Source organism: Schistocerca gregaria, chromosome 1 (genome assembly GCF_023897955.1).
Source record: "Schistocerca gregaria isolate iqSchGreg1 chromosome 1, iqSchGreg1.2, whole genome shotgun sequence".
Classification (NCBI taxonomy): Eukaryota; Metazoa; Arthropoda; class Insecta; order Orthoptera; family Acrididae; genus Schistocerca; species Schistocerca gregaria.
The window spans coordinates 1,010,932,811-1,010,955,135 of record NC_064920.1 but is presented as its reverse complement, the minus strand read 5'-3'; the positions used below and the strand labels follow the sequence as shown (position 1 = coordinate 1,010,955,135).

The following is a 22,325-nucleotide window of genomic DNA, read 5'->3' as shown; positions in this document are numbered from 1 at the left end:
GTGTGGGGAGCGATCTCCTACACTGGCCGTACACCTCTGGTGATCGTCGAGGGGACACTGAATAGTACACGGTACATCCAAACCGTCATCGAACCCATCGTTCTACCATTCCTAGACCGGCAAGGGAACTTGCTGTTCCAACAGGACAATGCACGTCCGCATGTATCCCGTGCCACCCAACGTGCTCTAGAAGGTGTAAGTCATCTACCCTGGCCAGCAAGATCTCCGGATCTGTCCCCTATTGAGCATGTTTGGGACTGGATGAAGCGTCGTCTCACGCGGTCTGCACGTCCAGCACGAACGCTGGTCCAACTGAGGCGCCAGGTGGAAATGGCATGGCAAGCCGTTCCACAGGACTACATCCAGCATCTCTACGATCGTCTCCATGGGAGAATAGCAGCCTCCATTGCTGCGAAAGGTGGATATACACTGTACTAGTGCCGACATTGTGCATGTTCTGTTGCCTGTGTCTATGTGCCTGTGGTTCTGTCAGTGTGATCATGTGATGTATCTGACCCCAGGAATGTGTCAATAAAGTTTCCCCTTCCTGGGACAATGAATTCACGGTGTTCTTATTTCAATTTCCAGGAGTGTATAAGTAGGCTGTTTAGGATTTTATGTTGGTATCGGCACGTAGCGCTCTATACGAAAATCACTGACTGTGCTGCGTTAAGTCTGTGGCTGGTTTGCATTGTTGCAATATTTGCTACTGTAGTGTTGGGCAGTTAGATGTGAACAGCGCGTAGCGTTGCGCAGTTGGAGGTGAGCCACCAGCAGTGGTGGATGTGGGGAGAGGATGGCAGAATTTTGAGAGCAGACGATCTGGACGTGTGTCCGTCAGAAAAACGAAATTTTGTAAGAGTGGATGTCATGAACTGATATAGACAGGGTGGTCATAAAATGTGTGAAATGCTTGTAGGGATGTTACAGGGCAGGTTGTACTGAGGCATAAATTGGGGTGTCGCGCGCTTACACTCAAGCGGCCTGCCAGGTGCGGTGTTGCCCAAGGAGTGCTTTGTCTCGTTAGCTGAAACTTGAATTTACGCGCGCGACGATCTGATTGGCTAAATTCAATGCTAAATAACTCGGAAACGGCGCAACATATCGAATTTTTTTCTTAAAATTTATCCCTCAGTATAAACTGCCCTGTAACATCCCTACAAGCATTTCACACATTTTCTGACCACCCTGTATATTATGACTTTTGAACACTATTAAGATAAATACAGTGTTTGTTCTCTATGAAAATCTTTCATTTGCTAACTATGCCTATCAATAATTAATGCCTTCAGTAGTTAGAGTAACGAAGATTTTTGTGAGGTACATGATTCATGAAAGGTATAGGTTATTGTTAGTCAGGGCCATTCTTTTGTAGAGATTATTGAAAGTCAGACTGCGTTACGCTAAAAATATTATGTCTCAGTTTAGTGTTGATCACAATAAGTTCAAAAATGGTTCAAATGGCTCTGAGCACTATGGGACTTAACATCTCAGGTCATCGGTCCCCTAGAACTTAGAACTACATTAACCTAACTAACCTAAGTTCAGCACACAACACCCAGTCATCACGAGGCAGAGAAAATCCCTGACCCCGCCGGGAATCGAACCCGGGCGTGGGAAGCGAGAACGCTACCGCACGACCACGAGATGCGGGAATCACAATAAGTAAAGAGCAAAATGATTGAGCACGTTCAGTTCTGCTCAGCTGTTTGAAAATCAAATAACGTAAAGGTTTTACCAGCACAGTAATTCATTACATACGAAACATCCCCTTAGAAAAGTTTATGAATTATTGTGCTCGTAAACCCGTTACGTTATTTGATTTTCAAACAGACGTACTCGGACATTTCTCTCTTTACTTATTCTGATCATCACTAAAATGACACACACTATTTTTAGCGCAAAGCAATCTGACTTTCAATAATCCCTACAAAAGAATGGCCGTGATTAACAATAACCCATACCTGTCATGAATCACTTAGGCCTACCTCACAAAAATCTTCGTTGCTCGAACTACTGCAATACAGCGAGCGCCAATACTACTAGCTAAATAAAGGATTCTAACTACTGAAGGCACTACCTACTGATACGCGCCGGCCTAAGTGGCCGAGCGGTTCTAGGCGCTACAGTCTGGCAACGCGCGACCGCGACGGTCGCAGGTTCGAATCCTGTCTCGGGCATGGATGTGTGTGATGTCCTTAGTTTCGTTAGGATTACGTAGTTCTAAGTTCTAGGGAACTGATGACCTCAGAAGTTAAGTCCCATAGCGCACAGAACCATTTCATTTCAACTGATAGGCACAGTTAGCAAATGAAAGATTTTGATAGAGAACAAACAATGTATTTACCTTAATAGTGTTGAAATATATATATATATATATATATATATATATATATATATATATATATATATATATATATATATAGTCTTACAAATTCCGTTTTTCTGACGGACACACGTCCAGATTGTCCGCCTTCAAAATTTTGCCATCTTCTCCCCACAACCACCACTGCTGGCGGCTCACGCTACGCGCTGTTCACATCCAACTACCTAACACTACAATAGCATATATACCAACAATGCAAACCAGCCACAGACTTCACACAGCACAGTCAGTGATATTCATACAGAGCGCTACGTGGCGTTACAAACATAAAAACCTAAACAACCTCCTTACACAACTTCTACGCACTTCTTCAAATAAGTCATGGAAATGCAATCGAGTGACGTCTACAATCACCGATGTTTCGACAACTGTACATCCTGTCATTTTCAAAGCAAAACTGCAGCGATTAAGTGCTGTGCAACGAATTTCCAACCTTGAGTTGCAAAGCAATTCCTAAAAGATAACACACACACACACACACACACACACACACTGTAAACACTAACTCCATCACACAAACCAAAGATGACCGACGTCAGAAGTTACCGACATTGAAATTAATAAGCAACGGGTTGTAGGGAAGCAGCCTACTCACGCCGTATAAAATTCACAGCAGTCTTTCCATTGTGTGCCAACCAGTCCGCTGTAACTAGCTCTGACGCCATAAATGTTGCGCAATACTTTAAAAATCAAGTAAATAACCTGAAACGTTTCTAGCATGTCAGGAGTAATACTAAATCAGTATGTGTTGAATATCAGTTCAATAACTTTTACCACTTTCGAAATTTGGACGTTTTTCTGTAAAAATCATTGGCGCAACTGAAAAGCAATTCCTAAAAGATAACACACACACACACACACACACACACACACACACACACACACACACACTGTAAACACTAACTCCATCACACAAACCAAAGATGACCGACGTCAGAAGTTACCGACATTGAAATTAATAAGCAACGGGTTGTAGGGAAGCAGCCTACTCACGCCGTATAAAATTCACAGCAGTCTTTCCATTGTGTGCCAACCAGTCCGCTGTAACTAGCTCTGACGCCATAAATGTTGCGCAATACTTTAAAAATCAAGTAAATAACCTGAAACGTTTCTAGCATGTCAGGAGTAATACTAAATCAGTATGTGTTGAATATCAGTTCAATAACTTTTACCACTTTCGAAATTTGGACGTTTTTCTGTAAAAATCATTGGCGCAACTGAAAAGAGCTAGAAACTTAAAAATTTGTATTTAGATTCCTTTTTCATAATAATTTAGTAGAAACAGTATTCTGGATCTCACAAATTAAAATTTTAGTTGAAACTCATGGTTTTCTGGTTTTTGTCTTAAAATTGAGGAAGCAAGATAGATTAAGTAGGTGAATAAATAAAGCTAGGATGTTTAAGTTTATGTAGAAGGGAGATACGCTACAATCATAAAGATGTGAAAAGTTTCAACAGAACAACTATAAAACTATAGCGATGGCGTATCTCCAAAGGGCAAGTTCAGAGCTCGTCTACTGCGTGTAGTGTAATTAAATTAATTCTCTCGCCCAAAATATTGGACTTAGCCACGTCAGACTGTTATTATGATTACTTACCTGTGTGCTGATTGCACATTTAAATTGAGAGCTTCATTGGCCATCAGCAAAGGAAGCAATGATTTATTCGATGACTTGAAGTGGTGCATTACTGGCCTAGCGGCTAGTCGGGACAGCGGATTTATTCAGGCGTTCCCTTAGCCGTCCGCACCGCGGCTTTATATATAAGAGTGCTGCGCGAGAAAGAAAGGCCGGTGGACGACGTCGTCGATGACGACATGATCCGCGAGGTGGACGAGCGCCTCCCACTGTACCTGACCCAGCAGGAAGAGGACGACATCCTCACAGAGACAACAGAAGAAGAGGTCCAACATCACCTCAACTTCCTGCAGCCCAGGAAGGCAGGGGGATGTGACAAGATGGGTAACGCACTGCTGAAGAAGCTGCCGCCAGAAGCAGTGCGTGTCGTCACAGCGATATTCAACGCCATCCTTCGCACTGGCGTCTACCCTGCTGCGTGGAAACACGCAGAGGTGGTCGCCATCCCGAAGGCTGGCAAAGATCCTAGGCTGGCGCAAAGCTATCGCCCAATAAGCCTCCTGCCTTCCCTCTCGAAAACCTTCGAGAGGATTTACTCGATCCGACTGCAGCGCCACGTCAGTGAAGAAGGCCTGCTTCCTGACGAGCAGTTCGGATTCCGCCGCGGTCATGCTACGCAGCATCAGCTACTACGACTGGTGGAGCAGGCAATGGGGGCCCTGGAACATCGCGAGTACCTCGGGGCGGTTTTCCTTGATGTTTCTAGGGCCTTCGATAGCGTGTGGCACGACGGCCTCCTGTACAAGCTGCTGGTACAGGGGGTTCCTGTGTCGCACGTCCGCCTTCTCCAGTCGTACCTGCGCGGGCGCACCTTCCATGTGCGCGCTGACGGTGGCGTGTCAACGGCGCGCCACATCCGAGCAGGAGTACCGCAGGGGTCCGTGCTTGGCCCACTGCTGTACTCTCTGTACACCGCCGACGTGCCAAAGACGACGCCGAGGGTGCACCTGGCGCTCTACGCGGACGACACCGCCATCTACACTCACAGCAAGGACGCGCAGCTAATGCGCCGCCGGCTGCAGCTCTCCTGCAACGAGATTGGAGCCTGGGCCACCAAATGGCGGCTCAAGTTCAACGCCGGGAAAAGCCAGGCGGTGATATTCACGCGCCGCCGCATTCCCGACGCGCTGCTGCAAGTGCGGATCATGGGAGGCCCCATCCCGTGGTCGCGCACAGGAAAATACCTCGGCGTCACCCTCGATCGACGCCTGACGTAGGGTCCACACATCCGGGAGCTGAGGGGCCGAGCGCTCGGCAGGTTGCGCCTGCTGTACCCGCTCCTCAACCCAACGACGACACTGCCCCCCCACTGCGGCCTCTCGCTGTACCTAGCACTCATCAGGCCAGTGCTAGAGTACGCGGCCGTGGTGTGGGGAAACGCGGCAGAAATGCACATCCAGACGCTGCAGCGTGTGCAGAATAAAGCCCTTCGGCTGGCTCTACACCTGCCGAGGGACTACGGCACACGCAGGCTGCACGACGCCGCTGGAGTCCAGATGTTGGAGCGCCGCTTCCGCGCGCTCGCTACACCATTTTATGAGTTGACGAGGACCTCCGAAAACCCGCTGGTCAGGGGGCTGGGAAACCAGCCCCACTGGCGCCCAGCGACCAGATGGCCAGACCTGCTGCTGGAGTAATCCAAGCAGCAAGAGAAGAAAAATTACGAAGCGTGAAGACGTGAAGACGAACAAAACGTGAGGACCACAACGACAAATTGCGATCTCTGACGCAGGAACAGCAGGCCCTGCTTAACCTGCCCAAAACGTGCAGTGAATGCACGAGTTGTCACGCACGACGACGACGAGAAAGAAAGGCCCCAGTTCTCTCCTGACGCTGATCAGCGCACCATGTGCGCCGGGAGTCGCGTGGCGTCGGTATCATTGCTATAAGCAGCCTCGGATGCCGTAATAAGTTACTCGTAACCGTTACGCGTTACCGTGAAATCGTTTTCGAGTGAAGTGTTAATTCTGGTATGACTTTGATGATCTAACTTCAGTTCGCGCATGTCGTATTTTCACGTGCCGCCGTGGGACAGACATTCTACCATTATTTAGTGGCGTTTGATGAACATTATCATCAAATTATGGCGAGCATTCACTTAAACATTTAATTTGTACAGTTATAGTTGCATCAGCGCATTAGACTCTGAACTGCTCTGGTAGTTGGATTGTGTGGATTCTTTTTGGTCTGTTACTTTCAGAATATAGTGAACATTTTTGAAAGAATCGTTTTTGATTATGAATCCCAGACAATCTCCTAATTCCTCAGAGCTATAAGCTGTAGCTATAAGTGTATTTCTCACTTGAAGTGCGCACTAGCAATTCTAATTACAGGCTTCACGTTTTGCTAATCACTTTCTGGTTGCCAATATTGTAGTTAGAGAACCAGTGTTGAGAACGGCAAACAACAGCATTAATTAAATCATAGGAACATTTCAATAACAATAAATTCCATACGCCGCCCCATATACGGTACATCGGCCGGGAAAGACATATATCATCATTCATTTCATTAACAAATATTTCCAGACACCGCCCAACAGGGTGAGGTTGTGTAAACTCTATCCCTCTTGTTTTTTGACTAAGGATAGGGCTGTATTACACGCAGAATTTATGCAAAAACCATCTCTATTTATAAGGTTACTTTCTAATATAATTTCAACCACTTCTTTAATAACATTACCTCAATAGCTGGAAGCGCATGGTAGAATCTCCGTGTTGTTGTATTCCACAGGATGACCGGTTCCAAGACAATATTCTGCAATGGCGGATTTGCTCGGTTGTTTTAAGCGTACGTGACGCTTTACAGAGATAAACCAGTTCTGATAGTCTGGCACCGGTTATCCTATGGATACCAACACGGAGATTCAGACGTGTACTTTCAGCTACTGGAGTTGTGTTATTAAAGAAGCAGCTGAGATTAAATTAGCAAGGAACCTTGGAAATAGAGATGGAGGCTTTTACTTAAATTCTGTGTGGAATCCTGTTCTCTCCCTTGTCAGTAGACAGAGGGACGGCAGGCTTTTGCTTAAATTCTGTGTGGAATCCTGTTCTCTCCCTTGTCAGTAGACAGAGGGACGGCAGGCTTTTGCTTAAATTGTGTGTGGAATCCTGTTCTCTCCCTTGTCAGTAGACAGAGGGACGGCGTTAATTCTACCTCAGCCACTGTTTCGTAATTTTCACTGTCGACACCTTCTAGTGTCGGTCGTCTTTGGTTTGTGTGGTGTCGCTAGTGTTTATACTGTGATTCGCCTATCGACCCAGTGTGAGAGCCGTATAACGAATAGTGCTCCCATTGAACTCTTGTATGAAAAACTGAGTCACTCTTTCATTTGATGTGATATTTATAATTGAAGTTGAATGTAATATATGCTACAACCCCTTTAAAATGCGATATTCATTTTGAAACACCAAGTATACTAAAGAAACAGGAAGCCGAAGAAACTAATCACTGGAAGCGCCCCTTGGTAGGGGAAGGATTTGAGGAAGCGACACTCGTCGCTCTTAATGACAGGCCCACTTGGAGACACATGTGGACTGTTGACAGTCATAGTTAGTTGCCCCTTGAGAGGCAAGCCCCTTGGGAAGGTGCCGCACGCTTCAGATGATGGTCAGCATCCGACAGCTTGGCCCAGCACGCCATTATCAGTGAGCTCCTTCGGCAAAATGCCAGCTGTTAGGTTGTGAGACTCAGTTCAGAAACACGTGAAAAAGCAGATAGTGGCATACAGGCTGTAAGGGAAAAATTCCATCCACAATGCTGTCAGCGGTTTATTGTAACCTACCTTCCAGTAATGGAGGATAGGGCTGTAACATCAGAGACTTGCGGGGCGTCAACTAATAGCGAACAGTAACAGTGTAAACTTTGTTTTAGAATTATTTTGTTAGTGACTGGGCAAAATAGTGCTGAAAATTTGTTCAGTGACCTGATAACCTCTGTTCCATTAAAGACTTAAACGTTCCTCGCTCTGAACGTATGTTCTCGTGGAACTTTGATTGAGACATGAGATAGGGACAGGTAGCTTAAACAACGGAATAACAAACTCCGATCGCTACAATAGGAAGCTGGGGGACCTGCCGCAGTTTCCGATGACCTTGATGTCGCGCAAGCTTCTTTCATCGGGACAAACAGATAAAAATTGGAAGCGGCAAGGTCAGGACTATACGGAAGATGAGGTGAACTACCAACCCACTTTGCCACAGCGTCGCTTGAGCCTGATGAAAGAAGTCCTGAAGCATGCATTTCCTTTGCCATCCCGAACATTTCCTCTTCATGGTGGGCTTGACTTTATCAATCATGTCTGTGTAGTAGAGGCTATTGATGGTGGTGGGTTGCTCCTCCAAAAAATCACAGAATAACTATGGGTGCTACAAAAGGTGGTTAATTTGAACTTCGGAGCCGATGTTTGCGTTTTGAGTTATTTTTACGGATAGGTCAATCAGGATACATCCACTGTATACTTTGACGCCTGAACTCTGACTGAATTATCCAAGTTTCATCAGAGGTTCAAGTTAATCCAAAAATGTATCACCTTCGCTACTGAAACGATTTTTGAGCTCGGTGCAAATGCAAAATCTCTATTTTTTGTGATGAACGGCATGCCGTCTCGGAAACCACTTTGTACAAGTCCTACTGTAATTCAGTATGGAATAGGTTGTGCGAACACTTACTCGACATTTCTCAGCAATTTTTTCAACTGTTAAGTGTTGCTAAGAAATCAACATGAGCTTGCAACACTGAGGCGTTCGTCAGTTACACTTACGCGACCAACTAGGAACTTTCCACTGAAGCGTATAAACAGTTCATGCAACTACTGCCGTATAGTCTATACATATGAGAGAATGTTGCTGAATGTTGTACACTTTTTGACAGTAAAAATGTGCTCACAGAACGCTGTTCTTCAAGCGTACTTTCTTCGAGTGGACACACTTGACTGTAAGAACGTAGTCGTTATGCTCACGTAAATATTAATGGAAGAAATGACTGACGTTCTTCACAAAGTTGCAAGAAACACACAAAAATTTCTGTTTCCTGTATTAGGCGTTGTCTTCCCTATACAGGGTGCTTCAAAGTTACGGCGACAAACTGCGAGGGCATGTACAAGGTGTCTTGAGGAACAAAATGAGGACAGTAACAGGTGTCCAGGAACGTCACCCAACTGTGCAGCAGGGCGTCGAATTTATAGGTGCCGGCGCCTCCCGCTGGAACTCCAGTCCAGCAACAGTCCTAACGTTGTATGCGAACAGACTTCGGGCAGAACATCTCGCAATGTACCTGACAGCAGTCTGGAAGGCTCAATGCGGCCGCACCTGTTACATAAACACTGTAGAGACCGGTAATAGCAATAGCGGCACACTGGAACGACCAACATATGCAGTAGAAACACAGGCTCGCCCAGTCGTAGTATGTCGTGTGCTGACGTGCCCATCATGGAGACATTCACCTAGGCCGAGCAGCGCGTGTGTTGGGTAAGAGGCAATGGGCGCGTAGTCTTGAGCGTCTATGGCCAACGATATCCCAATGGGCCCCAGCCGCCCCACTCCATGGTGGCAGCCATCAATCGGCGTCTAGGTGAAATGGACGACAGAGGCCATACACGAAGCGTACACACGCCACGAATGCAGATGACTTACTAGAGAGGTTCGATGCAGATCTACAGGGTGTTACAAAAAGGCACGGCTAAACTTTCAGGAAACATTCCTCACACACAAAGAAAGAAAATATGTTATGTGGACATGTGTCCGGAAACGCTTACTTTACATGTTAGAGCTCATTTTATTACTTCTCTTCAAATCACATTAATCATGGAATGGAAGCTCATAGCAACAGAACGTACCAGCGTGACTTCAAACACTTTGTTACAGGAAATGTTCAAAATGTCCTCCGTTAGCGACGATACATGCACCCACCCTCCGTCGCATGGAATCCCTGATGCGCTGATGCAGCCCTGGAGAATGGCGTATTGTATCACAGCTGTTCACAATACGAGCACGAAGAGTCTCTACATTTGGTACCAGGGTTGCGTAGACAGCAGCTTTCAAATGCCACCATAAATGAAAATCAAGACGGTTAAGTTCAGGAGAGCGTGGAGGCCATGGATTGGTCCGAATCTACCAATCCATCAGTCACCGAATCTGTTGTTGAGAAGCGTACGAACACTTCGACTGAAATGTGCAGGAACTCCATCGTGCATGAACCACATGTTCTGTCGTACTTTTAAAGGCATATGTTCTAGCACGTAGAGTATCCCGTATGAAATCATGATAACGTGCTCCATTGAGCGTAGGTGCAAGAACATGGGGCCCAATCAAGACATCACCAACAATGCCTGCCCAAACGTTCACAGAAAATCTGTGTTGATGATGTGATTCCACAATTGCGTGTGGATTCTCGTCAGCCCACAGATGTTGATTGTGAAAATTTAAAATTTGATCACGTTAGAATGAAGCCTCATTCGTAAAGAGAACATTTGCACTGAAATGAGGATTGACACATTGTTGGATGCACCATTCGCAGAAGTTTACTCGTGCAGGCCAATCAGCTGCTGATAGTGCCTGCACACGCTGTACATGGTACGGAACCAACTGGTTCTCCCGTAGCACTCTCCATACAGTGACGTGGTTAACGTTACCTTGTACAGCAGCAACTTCTCTGACGCTGACATTAGGGTTATCGTCAATTGCACGAAGAATTGCCTCGTCCATTGCAGGTGTCCTCGTCGTTCTAGGTCTTCCCCAGTTGCGAGTCATAGGCTGAAATGTTCCATGCTCCCTAAGACGCCGATCAATTGCTTCGAACGTCTTCCTGTCGGGACACCTTCGTTCTGCAAATCTGTCTCGATACAAACGTACCGCGCCACGGCTATTGCCTAGTGCTAATCCATATATCAAATGGGCATCTGCCAACTCCGCATTTGTAAACATTGCACTGACTGCAAAACCAGGTTCGTGATGAACACTAACCTGTTGATGCTACGTACTGATGTGCTTGATGCTAGTATTGTAGAGCAATGAGTCGCAAGTCAACACAAGCACAGAAGTCAACATTACCTTCCTTCAATTGGGCCAACTGGCGGTGAATAGAGGAAGTAGAGTACATATTGACGAAACTAAAATGAGCTCTAACATGGAAATTAAGCGTTTCCGGACACATGTCCAGATAACATCTTTTCTTTATTTGTGTGTGAGGAATGTTTCCTGAAAGTTTGGCCGTACCTTTTTGTAACACCCTGTATACTCAAGTACTGTACCTTCGCTGTGGCACATCCACTGCAAACTTCCTCTTAGCGATTTGGCGGGTGCGGTGTGAGGAGGCAAGGTATCCACTGCATCTTCAGAAGACACAAGCGTTCCATGTGTGAATTTCGGGCAATGGCTCCTGCAGCGTTGTGCCGGTAGCGGCAGTATTCGACATATGTGTTGTTGGCGGACGAGGCGACCTTAACCGTGGAGGAAGTATTCAGCGCCGACAGTTGCCACGTATGAGTTGAGGTGTGACGCCACACCATCCATGAACGAGGTCATCAGGAAAAGTTCAAGATCAGCGTATGGTCTGGCATCGTCCATGATACATGCTTGGCCCCTACAAGCTGCCCCCCTTGACTTACTCGCTGGATTGGTCGAGGTGGCCCTGTAAGGAGGACGTTTCGGTCGCCTGACCTCAACATGCTGGACTTCCTGTGGAACCACACGAAGAACGTGGTGTACGAAACCTCTGCAGAGTCAGCGGGAGACCTAGTGCGAGGCTACACGCAGCGTGTGAAGTTGTTCACACAATGCACGAAATCACTGAGTGTGGCAGTCAACGATACGCAGATGTCAGGCATGCTGCGACGTAACTGTACTTGTGGTGAAAGCGTTGTTGCATGGAATATCAGCGATCCGATAAACTAATTTAAACAAGTGAGACATTTAGTTTTTATCTTTTCTTCCTTACTAATGGAACATATGGTAATGTAAATACCTTGAATCCTATTGTCTGATGCCTGCTAAAGTGTCTACATGCGTGGTTCCTTCCCGTTTCCTTGCATTCGTGGTTACTGTACTTTAAATTTAATGCAGCAACGGCGTCCCGCAATGTCTGCCGTTATTCATGCACACATCAAAAATGTTTTGCATCACCCTGGCATCCAGACCTCCTGAAGATAGACGTTGACTGTGGATATTGCATCACAGACACAGTCCCTTTCACTGTTCAGAGATGTCACTAAACCCGCCCAAAGATGTAAACAATCATGCATGAGCAGCGCCTATTAGACGGAGGGGGTCCGACAGCCGATCAGTTCCAGTCGTTCCACCAAGAAGGAGGTACACGGCTGGTGTTACCCCTTAGTTCAACCATGTCTAGAAGGTCGATACCGTGATTCGGTAGCGTCCCCATTGTTAGTTTGTGCCAGGAAGGGCTGTCAACAAAGGAAGTGTCCAGGCGTCTTGGAGTGAACCAAAGCGATGTTGCTCGGGCATGGAGGAGAGATACAGAGAGACAGGACCTGTCGACGACATGCCTAGCACAGGCCGCCCAAGGGCTACTACTGCAGTGGATGACCGCTAACTACGGATTATGGCTGGGAGAAACCCTGACAACAATGCCGCCATGTTGAATAATGCCTTTCGTGCAGCCACAGGACGCCGTGTTACGACTCAAACCGTGCGCAATAGGCTGCACGATGCGCAAATTCACTCCCAACGTCCATGGTGAGGTCCATCTTTGAAACCAGGACACCATGCAGTGCAGTATAGATAGGCCCAACCACACGCCGAATGGACCGCTCAGGATTGGCATCACGTTCTCTTCACCGATGAGTGTCGCATATGCCTTCAACCAGATAATCGTGGGAGACGTGTTTGGAGGCAACCCGGTCAAGGTGAATGTCTTAGACACACTGTCCAGCGAGTGAAGGTGGAGGTTCCCTGCTGTTTTGGGGTGGCATTATGCGGGGCCGACGTACGCCACTGGTGGTCATGTAAGGCGTCGTAACGGATGTACGATACGTGAATGCCATCCTCCGACCGATAGTGCAACCATATCGGCAGCGTACTGGCGAGGCATTCGCAGTCGTGGGATACAATTCGAGCCCCTATCGTGCACATCTTGTGAATGACTTCCTTCAGGGTAACGACATCGCTCGACTAGAGTGGCCAGCATGTCCTTCCGACATGAACACTATCGAACATGCCATGGATTGATTGAAAAGGGCTGATGACGTGACCTACCAAACAGTCTGAGGGATCATCGCCGTTGAGGAGAGGGACAATATGGACCAACAGTGCCTTGATGAACTTGTCGATAGTGTGACACGACGAATACAGGCATGCATCAATGCGAGAGAACGTCCTACTGGGTATTAGAGGTACCGGTGTGTCCAGCAATCTGGACCACCAGCTCTGAAGGTCTCGGTGTATGGTGGTACGACATGCAATATGTGGTTTTCATGAGCAATAAAAAGGGTGGAAATTATGTTATGTTGACGGAACTCTCGGAACAGAGGTGATGCAAACCTTTTTTTAGATGTGTGTTTAATGTGGCCGACTGCCGCACACTCCAGCGGAGTTGACGGCGATGGCTGCTGCGTAGACTGACGTTCGCCCCGATAATTTCGACCCTGTCGTTCACTGTCTGTTACATCCTGTATACTATACGTAAAAAATCGGAGTGTGTGAAGAGTTTCCGGGAGACAATAAACTGCGAATAGAAGCTAGTGTCCATTATCGTCAGTCAACACGGCAACAGAGCATGGCATTCACAGGAGACGTGGGCTGTCTATGCTGCAGCTACCTCCATTACTTCACTGGCGATCGAGGCATTCAGTCGCGATCACCAAATATCAAAAACCACAGTCTCGATCTGGCCACAGTCTGTTCGCGTACGTCACGCCTGCTGCCGGAGAAGAGGCGCCGGCGCCTATAAAATCATCACTCCATAGTGTCGTTTGGATGACGTTTCCGGACACGGAATACCATTCTCATTTTGTTCCTCAAGACACCTTCTACATTCCCTCGAATTCTGAAACAGTATAGGTTTACTGTTTGACTGTTGAACGACTGTTAAATGGTAAATTGTGTTGTTTAGTGTACTGGAGAACACGTCGCTCTATGTTACAGATACAAATCGATGGTACTAATGCAAGAACAGTTAAACACAGCGTGCAATATCTCACAAAAGCACGCTGAACAAAAAAGTTGCCAGCCCAGAAGGCATCACGCTAATAATGTATAACATCGTCCTACACTTGAGAAATGTCTCAGTTGGGCGAAGAAAAGAGTCTAAAAGTTTCTTCAGGTATGTCATATCAGATTGGAACCACTTGCTAATGCACAGTTCTCGTAAAGCAATCAAATTGCAGGTATGTTACTTGCCACAGGCATTTTCTGTGGGAGTAAGATCTGCTGATTCAGCAGAACAGTCGAGGTGCGATAGGCTGCCTGAGTGTTAGTCAAACAGGCAATACTGAGGTGCCAAGTCACGGGATACCTCCTAATGTCCTGTCGGGCTACTTCTCGTCCAGCTTAATGCAGGAACTCGACGTGGCATAGACTCAACAAGCCGCTGGGTTCGAGTGTGGCGGAGACCTCACGAAGCCATGGACTCAAGTTGCCAACAAGGCACAGTGCAAGCTGGTGGTGGCTCCTAATGGTGTAGACTGTGTCTACATGGAAAGGACTGGGTCCTCTGATCCAACTGAACCGATCATTGGCTGTAAATGGTTATGTTCAGCTACTTGGAGACCCTTCGAAGTCATTCGTTTACTTCATGTTCCCAAATAAAGATGTAATTTTTATGGATTACAATGCACCCTGTCACCGATTTGAATCCAACCTGCATTTGAATCGGACTCCTCTTGCGTAGAAAGGCGTGCAGTATACTGCTGCAATCGTTTTCAATACGCTACCACAAGAATTCAATAATCTGAGCAGTAATCCACGCGCTATCAAATCGAAACTGAAGAGTTTCTTCATGGGTCAGTACTTTTATTCTCTTGAGGAGTTCCTTGAAAGATTAAGTTGATTCTTATGTTATATTGTTGATTGCATTTTCTTAAACTTATGGCTTGACTTTTTTTGGGTTCATAAACATTTTATTTTTATATGACATTGCTTTTATATTGTAATTTCATGTACTGACACATTCCATGACTTTGGAGCTTTGCTCCTCAATTTGGTCCTACGGAACTTGACATGTAAATAAATAAATAAACATTGGACAAGTCTAACGAATGATTTGGTCACCCAGACCGCCCGACACGAATAACACTGAACATTTATGGGACATAATTGAAAGGTCAGTTTGTGCCCAAAATCCTGCACCGGCAACACCTTCGATATTATAGACCGTTATAGAGTCAGCATAGCTCAATATTACTGCAGGGGGCTTCCAGGGGCTTTTAGAGTCAATGCCACGTCGAGTTGCTGCACTAAGCCGAGAAAAAAGAGATCAGATACAATATTAGGTGGTATCTCATGACTTGTCATCTCAGGGTATGTGCCGCTGTTATCAATGACCTTTCGGAGGGTACCCAACGCCAAAGTGCAGGTTTCTTCCCAATATTCGCTCGAAAACTAGCCGAGGTGGGCCTATGTTCACCGACAGCTGCACGTCATCCCGGGACTGCAAGCGATTGTCACTGACAGGATGTGAAACTCTGTCTCCAGTCGCTGCCTCGTTAGGATCTCTTTAAACAGCGTTACATGTCACGTTGGACAGACAACACTGATACATTAACAAATAGGGCAACTTCATTGGTGCTGTGGTTACGGATACTTCTAGACACAATGGTTCCTTTGCCACTCTGTCACGCCTCCGGATCAACTCCTCTTACTGCACTGATCTCCAACGACCCACTGGCACATACACACCACTTCACTGCCACACCTTACGTCAGCTGTGGAGGGTGACGTGACCACCTGATACAACTCCTACACGAGCTACAGTGCTTCAAAGCGGTCAGTGTGCCCTTTTGAGGAGGTGACCAATGTTTCGTCCGGTGAGCTTCTGATTGGTGTAGGAGTGGTGACTGTTTCTTTTCATGCTTTCTGGCAGGGAAAAGCGAGGCTGGCGACTCTTATCAAGATGAGTTTACGAATTTAGCAGTACTGAGAATACCAGGATCTACCGATATACGTTTCCTTAGCTAATTGATGGTTTAATACACGGTCGAGACACATTAATGTGACCACCGCCTATGTTCGATATCAAGCACTCAGAGACGGAAGGTGGCAGCACTAGCAACGGACGATATAAAGCGTGTTGGGGAGACGCAGAAGACAATGAAGTCGTTATCCAAATGGGGAAACGAAGTGATTTATCTTAGGTCCAAAAGGGCATGACCACTGGCTTTCCAGACAAGGATGGAAGCATTTTCGAAACGGTTGAATTGGTAAACTCTTAGCGTGCCGCAGTGGTCAAAGTATAGAATCTTTGTGTTCTGCCTTACGTCAGGTCTTGTCATGGGCGAAGCGTCGTCGGAGATGTCCATCGCATGAGCGTCTAGGAAAGTGATTCCAGGGTTGGTTTCCCGTTGCCTTTCACAGACAATGAAATAATAATGAGGACAACATAACACCCAGGCGGCAACCGAACCCGGGCCCCGTGGGATAACAGACCGCCACACTGACCAAATTTTTTTAAAAATTCTTTGTTGACCTCATTTTGTTCTATTTTGTTAGCTGTATATATTCGGGGCGGACGTCTCATGACACACGTTCAGGTTGTTCGTTGACCCGTCCACTCAGTTTTTTTTTATTACAGAGGGTAGCTAACCCTCTGACCGAACACGCTGGGCTACCGTGCCGGCACCACTCAGCTAACGGGGCGGACTTAAGCCCAGTTTACACGACAACACTAGGTTGAAGGCAACTACGCTAGCGGCCACTGAGTATGCGCGCCGCGCGTTTGCACAACTCGTCGGTGTAACTAAACACTTTCGGCGTGTTCCAACTTTGGCGACACTAGTTGCATGAGGTTCGAGGTTATGTGTGTTCGTAGTGTGTAGGCAAAATGAAATATGCAGTGAGGAACGGAGACTAATGTTCGCTTTTTGGATATCAATCCTTTGCATAGGTGTTTGTGGGATTTCAGTGATGCTGATTACAAAAATAAGCAATATATTGCTGCTCCTGAAACTTTCACGTGCGATCAGAACACAGAAAGTGTGACAATATCTGAACTGCAGGGCAAAATGTATTGAATTAGTGTAAGTAGGCTGTTTAGGTTTTTTTATTGGTAACACCACCTCTGTATGAAAATCACTGACTGTGCTGTATGCAGTCTGTGGCTGGTTGGCATTGTTCCAATACTCGCCATTGTAGCGTTGGGCAGTTGGCTGTTAACAGCGCGTAGCGTTGCGCAGTTGGAGGTGAGCCGCCAGTAGTGGTTCAAAATGGTTCAAATGTCTCTGAGCACTATGGGACTTAACATCTCAGGTCATCAGTCCCCTAGACCTTAGAACTACTTAAACCTAACTAATCTAAGGACATCACACACTTCCATGCCCGAGGCAGGATTCGAACCTGCGAATGTAGCAGCAGCGCGGCTCCGGACTGGAGCGCCTAGAACCGCACGGCCACCGCGGCCGGCGCTAGCAGTGGTGGATGTGGGGAGAGAAATGACGGAGTTGTGAAATTTGTAAGACTGGATGTTATGAACTGCTATATATATTATGACTATTAAGGTAAATACATTGTTTGTTCTCTATTAAAATCTTTCATTCGCCTACTATGCCTATCAGTAGTTAGTGCCTTCCGTAGTTTGAATCTTTTATTTAGCTGGCAGTAGTGGCGTTCGCTGTATTGCAGTAGTTCGAGTAACCAAGATTTTTGTGAGGTAAGTGATTTGTGAAACGTATAGGTTAATGTTAGTCAGGGCCATTCTTTTGTACTAATTTTTGGAAGTCAGATTGCGTTGCGCTAAAGATACTGTGTGTCAGTTTAAGCACAGTCTTGTATAATTTTTTAAAGGGGACGTTTCATATGTCGACCCTTAGCCGAGGTAATCTCACTGGAATCTTCTGATTTTTTCTTGTAGTTTGTGTAATTAGTGTAGATTTTTTTTATTGCTGGCGTGCAACTGTAGAGAGAATCTCCTTTGTAGTTGCAGTCTTTCATTGTTGTACAGTAAAACAGGTGTGGCACGCATGTAAATTTGCACCTAGTATTTCGCAGCTGCGCTTGCAATTAACTAGATATTATTTTCATGGTAATGTGTCCTCTTATTTTGCTCTTCAAATTGTGTTTTTATGTGTTGTCGTGTGAAATATTGTGACAATAATGGCGTGTAAAAAACGTAATACTAGGCTCCAAAGTAAACTGAGAAATGACAGTGAAGGCGAAAGAAGTTGTTAGCGCCACCTTGTAATGAATTAACTAATGTTCAAAGTAGTAATTTGGTAATTGTGCATGGGGAAATGGAGCGGGCTGCAAATAATGGTGTAGGTAATGCAACAATCAGTGAACAGGGAAGCATTATCGATCGACCGGTCGGCAACAGCTCGCCTCAGGATTCCGAAATGACAGGATACAATCTTGCAAATACTGTAGATTCAGGTTTTGCGTCCTCACCGTTTTCTCAAATAAATCAAGACACATTTTCGGATTTTCGAAATGCGAATATTGCTGGTTCAAATGCACCGCCGAATAGCACTGAGGAACGTGTTTCAGACACCAGTGTATTGTTATTATAGTTAATGCAACAAATGGGACAAAGGCTACAAAAGTTAGACACAACACTTGAACAAAATCAGAAACAAATGGGACAAAATCTTCAAAAGTTAGACACAATGGAACAAAATCTTCAAAAGTTAGACACAATGGAACAAAATCTTCAAAAGTTAGACACAATGGAACAACACCAGAGACAAATACAGCAACAGTTAGACACAATGGAACAAAATCAGAGACAAACACAGCAAAAGCTTCAAAAGTTAGACACCACACTTGGACAAACACGTGAAGGTTTAAATACTGAGTTACATAACATTGAATCGAAATGTCAAAAAGTCTGAAATGATGTAAACACACAAATTTGTGAGCATTTTCAACCTATTTTTCGCGGCATGAAAATGCATTACAGAGTCACGAAGCAGCCATAAAAGAACTGCAAACTATTGTTCATGAAAATCATGAGACCTTGTGGGCTAAAATTGACTCAGTTGCATCTACCGATTCGGTTACGCTACTTGCAAAAACTCATGAAAACTTAAAGGGCACAGTAGGTACGATTTCAACACAAATGGACATTCTGAAACTTCGTTCAGAAAAACACACTGAGGAAATAAGTACACTATCGGAGAAAGTAGCCGAACTTTCGGATCAGCTCGCTAACTTATCTGCAAAGGTAGATGATGATCCGAATGACACAAGACCTGTAGCCATCACTGACACAGAAGAGTATGAACAAATTCAGAAATTCAAACAAAATCAGAATCAAATTAATACGCAACACAAAAGATAAATCCGGGAAGTACAAGATCAGCTGACACAGGTAATACAAAAATTACTTATTTCAGAGGACACTCGCGTTCAAACACGGGAAGAGGAACTTAGAAATACGGAAAAGCCACAAAATAATAACACAGGGCATTTCGGAAATTATGAAAGAAATTGGCAAGGTGCACCGAATTTTGAGATAGAACCGCCAACACGACGTAACAATGACCGATATGGTACTCGCCGACACGATGATTTTGACTATAAGCTGTTCATTAGTGCACGTAAATTCAAAACATTTAAGAATTCCGGCAACGACATTCATCCACAAGCGTGGCTTCATCAATTCTCTCATTGTTTTCCTCCCAACTGATCATTAGAGCACAGATTAGAATTTATGTGTGGCTATTTAGAGAATGAACCAGCTGTAAGAATGCGATCGGTCATTCACGATTGCCACAGTGAAGGAGAATTTTATCATGCCTTCCTCTCAGCATATTGGTCTCAAGCTACACAAGACCGAGTAAAACATAGCATCCTAATGATGAAACATTTCGAACAATCTGAATTCTCCAGTCTTGTGAAATATTTTGAAGACATGTTGCCCAAGAATCAGTACCTGTCAAATCCATACAGCCCCTCAGAACTCATCCGCATTTGCTTAATCAAATTCCCTGAACATTTACGACATATTATTTTGGCAGGACGTTGCAAAGACGACATTGACGCTTTTCAGGGACTCTTACAAGAATTAGAAATTGACACTGACAATCGCGGAACGCGAAAACAGGAACATAGCAATTACAGGTCACATCCGTCGCAATTCCGCGATGAAAGAAATAATAACTGGACACGACAAGGCTATTCTCACAACACAGATGGTGACCAAAACAGACACCACCCGTATGACAACCGTTGGCAGAGTAGTAATAATTACAGGGAAAGATCACCTCTCCGCAGTAGTGACTATCACAGAGACAATCAGAGAAACATACAATATGGGAACCAAAATAATTATTATCAATGGAGACAGAATAACTTTAGATGCAACGGTCCAGAGCGCAGTTACGATTCAGGGAGAAATTTTCCACCACGTGACCGACAAGAAAGAAACTATGGAATCTACCGACATGACGACAGACGACATGATCGTAACGACAGACCTGAATTGCATCAGAACTGGCAGGATTCAAACAGAGCAGGGGCCTCTCGACAATGTGAATTTGTAGAAGTTAGGTCTCCAAATCCCAATAACGACGCGCGCCAACAAAGACACAATAGGCAATGACTCATACCTCTGGCAGCCACAAAACGTACTTATGAAACTGACGACGCAGTTGCCGTAGCCAGTAATTACGTAAAAATGGAAGACATTAGGGTCTTACTCCAGGAACACGACGTAAAACATAACAACATTGCGTATCCTGTGATTCACATTACTGTAAATGACGTAAAATTTACGGCAGTACTTGACTCTGACAGTCCCATTTCAGTCATTAGTGAAACAGCTTTTAGCAAATGCAACAAATCGAACGATTGCCCCACCCCACACTTCCGTTACGTAAGATTAAATTACAAGGTGCAATCGTTGGAAAAAGTGTAGATGTACGCCAACAACCCAACTTAGAATTCTTTTGTCAAAGCCACAGCTTCTCTATGAACTTTCTTATTGTTCCATTATTGTCGACGGAAATTATACTGGGAGTAGACTTTTTGAATGAATACAAAGCAATTTTAAACTTTCACGATGCTGAAATAAGTTAAGAGAAAGAAGGTAAGTCAATAGCTTTGAAATTTGAAGATTGGCTCTCAAACCATGACGAGGAAATTAATTGGTTTTACCTTCTGTTAGACAACAGTTCGGAATTTTCTACGGAACTAGACACTAACAATCACTTTGCAAGTACTGACAGGGATGATATCGACGGCATATTTGAAACTAATGAGTTAATTCAGAATAAAATTCAAACAATTGAGAATTGTAATGACACTGATAGGCAGGACCTTTTTGAGATTTTACAAGCACATTCCACAGTTTTTACTCACAAAACAGGAACAATCAAGGGATTTCAGTACCAATTTCGTGTTCGTGAGCATACTAAATTTTGTGTTAGACCTTACGTAATTCCAGCACATTATAGGGACCGTCTTAGAACAGAAATACAATCTATGCATTATTGAGCCTGCAGTAAGCTCATACGACAATCCATTGTTGTTGAGAAGAAAAATGGATCGATCAGGCTTGTCTTAGATTCGAGACAAATCAATACTATCATTATTCCTGAAACAGACAGGCCGCAAACGTTGGAAGAACTTCTTCAAAATTTTAATGGTGTAAAAGTGTTGTCTTCTATTGATCTCAGTTTCAGCTTTTATCATATCGAACTTCATCCAGAATGTAGAAAATACACAGCTTTCCTTTGTTTCGGCGTTTGTTATCAGTTTCGGAAACTTCCTTTTGCTTTGAACATTTCTTCGGCAGCATTCATTCACGGGCTAAATTCCATATTACCTGAGTTCTTAAAACGTCACATCACCTTATATGTGGACGATATTCTGATAGGAGAAGCCTCATGGGAGCAACATAATCGCATCCTCAACAGTGTGTTACATATTTTTGCAGAATCTGGAATTACAGTTAACTTGGAAAAGTCTGAATTCGGTAGGACAAAGGTGAAGTTTTTGGGACATATTATTTCTTCTGAAGGCATTCAGCCGGATCCTGAAAAGTTAGAAGCAATCAGAGCCATTCCAGTTCCATCCACAAAAAAACAAGTCCGCAGTTTTCTAGGTCTCGTAAATTTTTACCGTCGTATTCTGAATATGCAAATTCTAGTTACACCAAAACATTGTTCTCCCACTGGAAAAAATACTATTTGGAAC

General features: G+C 44.9%; 1 protein-coding gene across 2 annotated transcripts in view; it reads right to left on the bottom strand.

The window, feature by feature from the left end:
* The window catches only part of LOC126278723 (translation initiation factor IF-2-like), a 272,301-nt gene that overhangs the window by 32,053 nt on the left and 217,923 nt on the right, over positions 1 to 22,325 (bottom strand). The window lies entirely within an intron of this gene.